The sequence below is a fragment of the Coregonus clupeaformis genome, unplaced genomic scaffold, assembly GCF_020615455.1.
Source record: "Coregonus clupeaformis isolate EN_2021a unplaced genomic scaffold, ASM2061545v1 scaf1969, whole genome shotgun sequence".
Classification (NCBI taxonomy): Eukaryota; Metazoa; Chordata; class Actinopteri; order Salmoniformes; family Salmonidae; genus Coregonus; species Coregonus clupeaformis.
Window position 1 is genome coordinate 36,324 of NW_025535423.1, and position 9,133 is coordinate 45,456.

The following is a 9,133-nucleotide window of genomic DNA, read 5'->3' on the forward strand; positions in this document are numbered from 1 at the left end:
CCCAGGACTGTGTTGTGTTACAGGCTTGACAATAGTATTGATGTCCCCCAGGACTGTGTTGTGTTACCTGCTTGACAATAGTAATGATGTCCCACAGGAGAGCAGCAGCAGGTTGCACGTTGTTCCCCATCTCCTCAGCACACAGATCAACCTTGACATTGACCTTGACATAAATAACGTATGTTGAACGTTACTACAACATACCAGCAACGACACGACAGGAAGAGCGCCGTGCGTGACACATGTAACAGCAGCTGGAGGAGTGGCCAAACCTCAAGCTAAACACAACAGAAATAACCAGGCACCACCACATAATGCTAAGGCTGACACACACACGTTCCCTTTTATAAACCGGGTGACTCGAGCCCTGAATGCTGATTGGCTGAAAGCTGTGGTATATCTGACCGTATAACATGGGTCACGTTGAGGGAGGAGGTCAGAGACCTGGCCGTGTGGTGCCAGGATAACAACCTCTCCCTCAACGTGACCAAGACAAAAGAGATGATTGTGGACTACAGGAAAAAAAAGAGGACTGAGCACGCCCCCATTCTCATCGACGGGTCTGTAATGGAACAGGTTGAGAGCTTCAAGTTCCTTGGTGTCCACATCACCAACGAACTATCATGGTCCAAACACACCAAGACAGTCGTGAAGAGGGCACGACAAAGCCTATTCCCCCTCAGGAGATTGAAAAGATTTGGCATGGGTCCTCAGATCCTCAAAAAATTATACAGCTGCACCATCGAGAGCATCCTGACTGGTTGCATCACCGCCTGGTATGGCAACTGCTTGGCCTCCGACCGCAAGGCACTACAGAGTGTAGTGCTTACGGCCCAGTACATCACTGGGGCCAAGTTTCCTGCCATCCAGGACCTCTATACCAGGCGGTGTCAGAGGAAGGCCCTCAAAATTGTCAAAGACTCCAGCCACCCTAGTCATAGACTGTTCTCTCTGCTACCGCACGGCAAGCGGTACCGGAGTGCCAAGTCGAGGTCCAAAAGACTTCTCAACAGCTTCTACCCCCAAGCCTTAAGACTCCTGAACAGCTAATAATGGCTACCCGGACTATTTGTACTCCCCCCCCACCCCATCCTTTTAGGCTGCTGCTACTCTGTTAATTATTTATGCATAGTCACTTTAACTCTACCCACATGTACATATTACTTCAACTACCTCAACTAGCCGGTGCCCCCGCACATTGACTCTGCACCGGTACCCCCCTGTATATATAGCCTCCCTACTGTTATTTTATTTTACTTCTGCTCTTTTTTTCTCAACATTTTTTTTGTTGTTGTTTTATTTGTACTTTTTTGTAAAAAATAAATGCACTGTTGGTTAAGGGCTGTAAGTAAGCATTTCACTGTAATGTCTGCACCTGTTGTATTTCAGCGCAAGTGGCCAATAAAATTTGATTTGATTTGATTTGAAATGTATTTTGACTGTTCGAAATACGTTGGTAACCAGTTTATAATAGCAATAAGGCACCTCTGGGGTTTGTGGTATAGGGCCAATATACCACGGCTAAGGGCTGTATCGAGGCACTCCGCGTTGCATCGTGCTTAAGAACAGCCCCTAGACGTGGTATATTGGCCATATACCACACCCTCTCGGGCCTTATTGCTTAAATATAGATGTACTGTACAGCACTAAGACAGCCATGACATTATTTGGAGAGACCACAAAGACTTATAGAGAAGCTATATAATTGATAGACTAAATCCAATAGACTGAGTCAAATACCTTTATACCTGGTTACAATGAAATGTAGTTCACTATGAAATGACCTGTGACTAGGGTTGCAAAATTACAGTTACTTTCCCAAAATTCCCAGAAATCCCTGTTGGAAGATTCCAAAAATCATAACGGAATAAGCAGAAAATCTGGAATCCAAAAAAAATAAGGAAAAAAAAGAAACCCTACTGGTGACATTTGACCTAGCTGGATGACCTTTACTTGGGTGTCAAACCTGGGGGGAAGGCCAAAGTGCAGGATCCAGTTGAGTCTGGCACCAAGTAGGACCACAACATCAGACTGGAGCAGAGCTCTGCAGTCCCCACCAAGACCATAGAACCAGGAGGATAGGAAGAGGAGGAGGAGGATAGGAAGAGAGGAGGAGGAGGATAGGAAGAGAGGAGGAGGAGAGCAGGGACAAAACAAAATGTAATGAAAAGAGGCTAGTTATAGGAGTAGTGTAGTTGTTTGATTGACACCAGTTTACATTGACATGACCTGGCCAGGAGAGACTAGTTATAGATAGGGATTTCAGGAGTTTCCTGGTCCGTTCAAATGGTCAGGGAAATTCTTGGTCCTACTTATACAGTCAATGGTCTGTACATGAATATGATGCCAGCTGAGAGAAGGAGAGGCTGACCTGGAGCGGGCAGCAGCAACACAGTTGGGGTGATCGTCAGGCAGCACCCCTTTACCCATGGGGGTGGGCAGGAAGGGCAGGTCACACCCCTCCACCAGCTCCTTCAGAGCCCCCTCTGCTCTTCAATGGGCTGCACCTGCAGAGGGACACAGACAGAGGGCACTGCCACACGGATTTCAACAGACTGGCCTTCACAACTGGGATGCATTCAGCTGAGCAAAACGTTGTGCAACGTTCAGATAGAAATATAGCATGTAGAACGAACGTGCCTCTCGGACAGGTAGAATGAGAAATCATGTCAACAACATTTGTCGACTGAACGTGGCCCAGTTTTCAACTGAACCGTGGTACAGTGCTATATGTGTTACAGTGCGTCTCAGCTGGCTATTGATCTCTCTTGGACAGACGCCCGTAACATAACTGGAAGTAGCGTCTGTCAACAGACTGGGATGTGACAACTTTGTTCCGGTACGCTGATTTTTCACCACTAATCATTTGGACAAATCCCGATTTCGCAGGTGCTCGCATCTTTTCAATTTCAGAACGGGAGGGGACATTTGGCCCATAAACTTGCCGGAACCTTGCAGAGAGTTTCCGTTTAGGGGGGTGGAGAGTCCGCAAGTGGCGTTAGTATCTTTCTCTTAACATCTCCCCAGACCTTATCCAAGTATCTGACGCAATTATGCAAGATTTTAGTTCTGTTTCCCCCAGATTATCTGGCTATTAAAAAAGCAATGCCTACCTTTGCCAATGATGAGTAAAGGCCGTTTGGCTCCTTTCAGGACCGCCAGTGCTTCTGTGATCGCCATATGGTCAGCCATACTCACAGGAGGAGGTGGACTACAGGGCACCTCTCTGACAAAGGAAATAATAAATAATAGGTCAAACATTAAACATGTTACCTAGCAACTTTATTGCATATGTAAATAAACCATGAAGGTCTATCGAGGCTTATTGCTATTCTCTGATGAGAATATTTTGATATAGTGCTATATTTTCTAAGTAATTTAATTTCTGGTTCACTTCAGACGTTAAAAGGTATAACAAGATAAAATAAAAATGACTACGGTGATGTGAATTCAGAGGTATACATATTCAACAGTAACACATTAGTATACATTTTAAATGGATGAAAGACAGTGATGGCCACTAACCTGGCTCTGCTCCTGTCCAATTTAGCATTGACCATGTCCCCAGATATGTCTACGTATACAGCACCTGGACGTCCATACATGCTAGTGCGTGCTGCCTTAGACAGACCAAACACCCTTCCATTCAGATCAATTAAGGCTGTGCTGTGCTCTTATGAAGCAGTTAAGGTACCTTGCTAAGCTGGAAAATTAGAGGTCAGAAAACAGACAATTGCAGGTGATACCAAATGATATGAAGAGGACTACACAGAGGGAGTCAGAGTAGACTGTATACCTTCTCTACCACTGAGGAGATCATATCCAGACTGCTAGACCTAGCAGAGAACTTACTGTACAATCTGCATGCCTCCACCTGACAGAGAAAGAGGACCACAAATAACAAATGATTTCCTCTTTCAGCAATTAAACTGCTAGGGCCAGTTTCCCAGACAGAGGATTCTCTATTGAGTTTGCTTTTTAGGCCATGACTAGGCTTAATCTGTCCTGGGAAACAAACCCCTAATGTTCAAAAATCAGAAATATCATGGTTGAATCGGTACCTGTGGAAACTCTTGAAATGCCACAGTGGTCTCTTGGTTTTGATCGGAGGAGCCTCCAATAACAATCACAGGCCTACAGAGAGAGAGGTATCACACAATGACATCAACTGACAATCTGAGATAGTTTGGAGTCCTCAGATCATTTTTTGCAGTGTGCGGATAGCATCCCTTCTTTTGAAAGGACCACTGAACATGAGTAGTAGGGTCTTCTGTTTGTGGAGTTCTAGCATACCAGCAGTTCATGTTAGCGTTGGCCATTCCACCAAGTGCATGGATGAGTCCCGGTCCAGACACAACCAGACACGCACCTGGACTGGAGAGGAACAGACAGACAGAGGGACAGACAGGAAGACAGGCAGACAGACACACAAAGGATCAGACAGACAGGCAGACATAATTAGCAATGCAAAAAAGCTATGAAACTGACCCTCACACACTACACGCTCCTGTAGTCTATGTACGGGTAGTTAATATCACATGATTTGGGGAGAGCTGGTTTAGTAATAAAAAGGTGGCTTATGGCTTGTTCATTGCGCATTCACACATACTTGATTCCTGAGGCTTGAGCTGCCATAGCTACTTCAATGACTGGAACACCAACTATTCCAAACATATATTCTACATTCTGTAGAGAGATACATGTAGATACAGTATATTTACATTTTTTTTTTTACATTTTTAGTCATTTAGCATTTTCATACTGAATTGTATATGAATTGTTACAATGTAGTTTAGATTTTCTTTGCATTGACACACACATTGGCATGCATCAACAAGGGTGTTAACATATACTATTCCACATAAACATCTAAATGTTTTTCTACAACAATATTAAGTTAGCTATACCAGTGCAATGACCTATGGCACACTTTCACAACTCGTAGTGCTACATTCTCACTGCCAAGGACATGATCAGCAACTAATATATTATTAGCAACACGGTTACACAGTAGAACACTGTTTTATATATATTGCACACACTTCACCTGAGCTTTTAGTGCCTCTGCAATGAGCTGAGCCCCAGTCACATCCTCAATTATTATTGTCGAGAAATCTGTTCAAAGTGCAAACGCGGTTAGCAATGATTTCTTGGACTTGTTGTTCAGTAGCTTATAAATCGTGTTTAGAACTCTTGCAAATCATTCGTTTTTGTCTGCTTTCCAGCATGCATTACATGAGTAGCTTTTTCTTCTTCAGTGGGGTTTATAGGCAGTTGGCATCCAACGTTATGATGCATTACTGCCCCCTATTGTACAGAAGTGTGGACATGAGCCGTGCAATAGCAGTCATGAATATTTAATAAACTAGTAGCATTTTTCTTTTTTTATTGCAAGAAATACATAATAAGCCCTCATTATGTGTTTATAACTGCACTTAACTTAACACTTAACTCAATTAAGTCATTATGAGTGTATGACAGTATGAAAAAAAAATGTATGCACTCACTAACTGTAAGTCGCTCTGGATAAGAGTTTCTGCTAAATGACTAAAATGTAAAATATAAATGACTTGAGTGTATGCATTATAGATATAGGCTTCATAGAAAGTGTTACAAATGTTCTCCTGTCATCTTATAGGAGATCCATTCATGGATTTAGTTATGGCTTGAGAATGTTACTGGTCTACAGAGTTCTCCTTTATGTCTGTCTTTATATGTGACAACAACTTTTCTGTATTATGTGTATTTCCACAATCAATAATCATAAACGGTACTTCACTATGAATACTTTTGACTATGTGGTTTGAAGTACTTTACCGTTATCTTGCACATACATGAAGACTACTATAGACAGAAATCAATGCAGTATTGTTTTATTAAATAAAGGCTCTGATTAAAATATCATATTAATAAAATCAGGCATTTGGCTAATTCTTCTTCCCAGAAGCTCCTCTGAATGGTTTGGAGATGGCTCTGGAGAGAGCGTGTAACACCCTGACTATGAGTGGGCGTTTACGGGACTGGGACTCCTGGGGAGCAGGGGCCGGTGTGGTTGTCAGGTCCTCTTTGGGTGGGGAAGTGGATGGAACCTCTGGAACCTCACACTCAGCATCTGTCATAAGAACATTTCATAATCAGAAAATGAAAGTGTGTGTTTGTGTCTGTCCGTCTGCCAGTCTGCCAGTCTGGCAGTCTGTCCGTCTGTCCGTCCGTCTGTCTGTATGTCTGTCTGTCTGCCTGTCTTCCTGTCTGTCTGTCTGTCCGTCTGTCCGTCCGTCTGTCTGTATGTCTGTCTGTCTGCCTGTCTTCCTGTCTGTCTGTCTGTCTGTCTGTCCGTCAGTCTGTCTGTCTGTCTGTCTGCCTGCCTGTCAGTCTGCCTGTCCGTCTGTCTGTCTGTCTGCCTGTTTGCCTGTCTTTCTGTCTGCCTGTCTGTCTGTCTGCCCGTCCGTCTGCCTGTCAGTCTGCCTGTCTGTCTGCATATCTGTCCGTTGGTCTGCCTGTATCTGTTGTCACTGTTTTAACAAGCTTGTCATAGGGTGATACATCAATATGACATTATCGATGCTTATCACTTACCCTGTGAAATATGAGTCTCTCTGAGACGTTTGGTAGGCAGCGCATCCAGTTCAGGGTGTCTCTTCGGTTCCCCTTTTGTCTTGAACAGCTGTTGACAAAACACATCAGGACAACTGAGCCTGTGTAAAATACAGAGTGTGCATCCCAAAAGGCACCCTATTCGCTACGTAAGGCACTACTTTTGACAAGGGCCCATAGAGCGCTGTCTGAGTGAGAAGAGCACGCTAGTGTGACCGACCTGTGTACAATAACTGGGAGAAGAGGATGCAGCCATTGAAGTCAGTCACTGCATCCCAAATGGCATTCTCTTCACTTTATAGTGCACTATTTTTGACCAGGGCCCATAGGGTCAAAAGTAGTGCACTAAATATGGAAGAAGGTGCCATTTTGGACACAACCAGTGAATTTCACATCATAAAACGCAATATATTGAGCATCATGTTACAATTAAGTCCTATGCAGATGAAAATAGGTCCTTTCACTTACCATTCTCCATTGTAGACTTGGACACATAAGTCAGGCTGTCCATCACCACGTCTGTCATCAACTTGATGACCTGATCCAAAACCATTTCAGCCGATGGTGGCATAGGCCTTCCCATACACTGCCCCAGGAGTCTCCTAACAGAAGTCTGGGCAAAGCTGTAAATGAGCTCTGAGGCATCGTCCTTTGACAGCTTCCTCAGGGCTGGTTTAGGCAGCGCTGGTTGAGAGAGGCTTCTGTGGCCAACCATGGATTGGAGCTGGCGGTTTATGGTTATCTCCTGAATAAGACCATGGACCTTTGCAATCAGGTTGCCAGACGCACCTTGAAGGGCTTCAACTGACAGGAGCCTATCCAGATTTTCTTCTGCTGAAGTCATCTCTGGGTCGTCCGTCTTCATTGTGTCCATTATAGTTTTCACTATGATATTGGTGTCAGATATGTTTATTTCTTGTTGGCTCACAAGCGTTGTCCGTGAACCTGTCTCATCCATTGCGATAGAGGTATGGGATTCTGTCCTTGTGATCTCATCGGCAGCGCTCATGTCAGGCAACTGGTCAAGGCTCTCCAGTACAGAGTCTAACATGTTAGTGGCTATCAGACACTCCTCACTTGCAATCTGCCCAACAGATGAACTCTCAGAGTTGGCCACTCTACACTTGATCACATTTAGGATCAAGCTGAGCGTCTTCTTTGCAGTTTTGCTAAAGCCTTCTTGGCTGACTGCCACTGTTACGTCTTTTAGAGCCACAAGAGGTTTGCAACTTTCACTCAATCCACTGCCGTGGAGAGGAGAGGCTCTCTTCAAACTGTTGTTGCTCACAACTGACATACTCCTGGTGGGCAGAGTGACATCCTCACTGCATGTGTCAATTACATGGTGGTCTGTTGAAGAGCCACTCGAAGACAGAAGGGTTTTAGACCATTTAGCCAAACAGACTTTTGACAAAGGCTTCTCACTTCTCACAGATGGAGGGCGGCTCCTGTCCTCAACAAGAGCAGTGTCAGCGGACTTAGAACGTCTGAGTGTCTCCACAGGGGTGGAGTCCAGCACATATTTGGCTGTGGTGACTGACACCGGTGGAAAAGAGAAAAAGATGTTCAGTCTATCCTTTACTCTGTGGTACATGGTTTGAGCAGCATTCAATAAGTTGTCAAAGACAACTCTGGGTTTGAGCTGGGACCCCAGCTTTTTCTCTTCTAGTGGGAAGGAGTCTGCGTCATCCACAGTGTACTGGGATACACTTTCAAGGTCTTGCATGATCATATTTACTATATCTTCGGCTGTAGAAACCGCATGGTGTGAGAAGGTGGTGCTAGGCATGCATAGCAAAGAATGGCTGGCTTTGCTAGCAGCTCTGAGAATGGTCTCACTCACAATGTGTTTGGCCTTAGCTCGGAACTCAGCACTGCGAAATCTCTGGATGGAAATGTTAGAGGTTCTGCTGGCTGCACTAAGAGATCGCGTGAGTGTGGCAATCTCGGCTGACGTCACGTCACTCGAAATGGTGAGGTCCTCCAATTTCGAAATTATCGAGTCCAACTTCTGGTTGAAGTCGAAGGATGAATTTGACGTGCTCTCCCCAACGGAAGCAGAGCAGTCTTCCTTTGAAGTGTCCACCCTCAGCACCGAGATCACCTGTTTGATTACCCCTTTAGTGCAGGTGTCGAGGGTGAGCTGGTGGGCTGAGGCTGAGTACTTAGAAGGGGTCTTACTGTCTGTCTTCTGTACAGGAGATTCCTCCACAGTGGCCTCAGTTACAAGTAGTCCAGTTGCAGAGAGCTCGATTTGCACAGGAGTATTTTTTCCCTCAGTGAGATGGTGGGAGGTGAACAGCTTCCTTAGTTTGTCCAGGGTTTTGGTATAAATCATCTGGGAACCTGAATTCACTTCCACCCAAAACATTTTGCGACCTGATTTCGTACGCATGGAGGCCTTATTGACATCAGATACCTCATGCAGGTCGGAAATAATTCCACCAAAGAGATCAGAGGATGCCTCCTCAATATTCTCTGAGGAAACATGGACAGATAGGATTTCCGACAGTTTCCCACAAGAGTCGGTTCTATCCAG

General features: G+C 44.7%; 1 pseudogene; it reads right to left on the reverse strand.

Annotated features, from left to right (window-relative positions):
- Positions 1 to 1,600: 1,600 nt before the first annotated feature.
- Positions 1,601 to 5,252, reverse strand: LOC121563293 (annotated as a pseudogene).
- Positions 5,253 to 9,133: the final 3,881 nt, after the last annotated feature.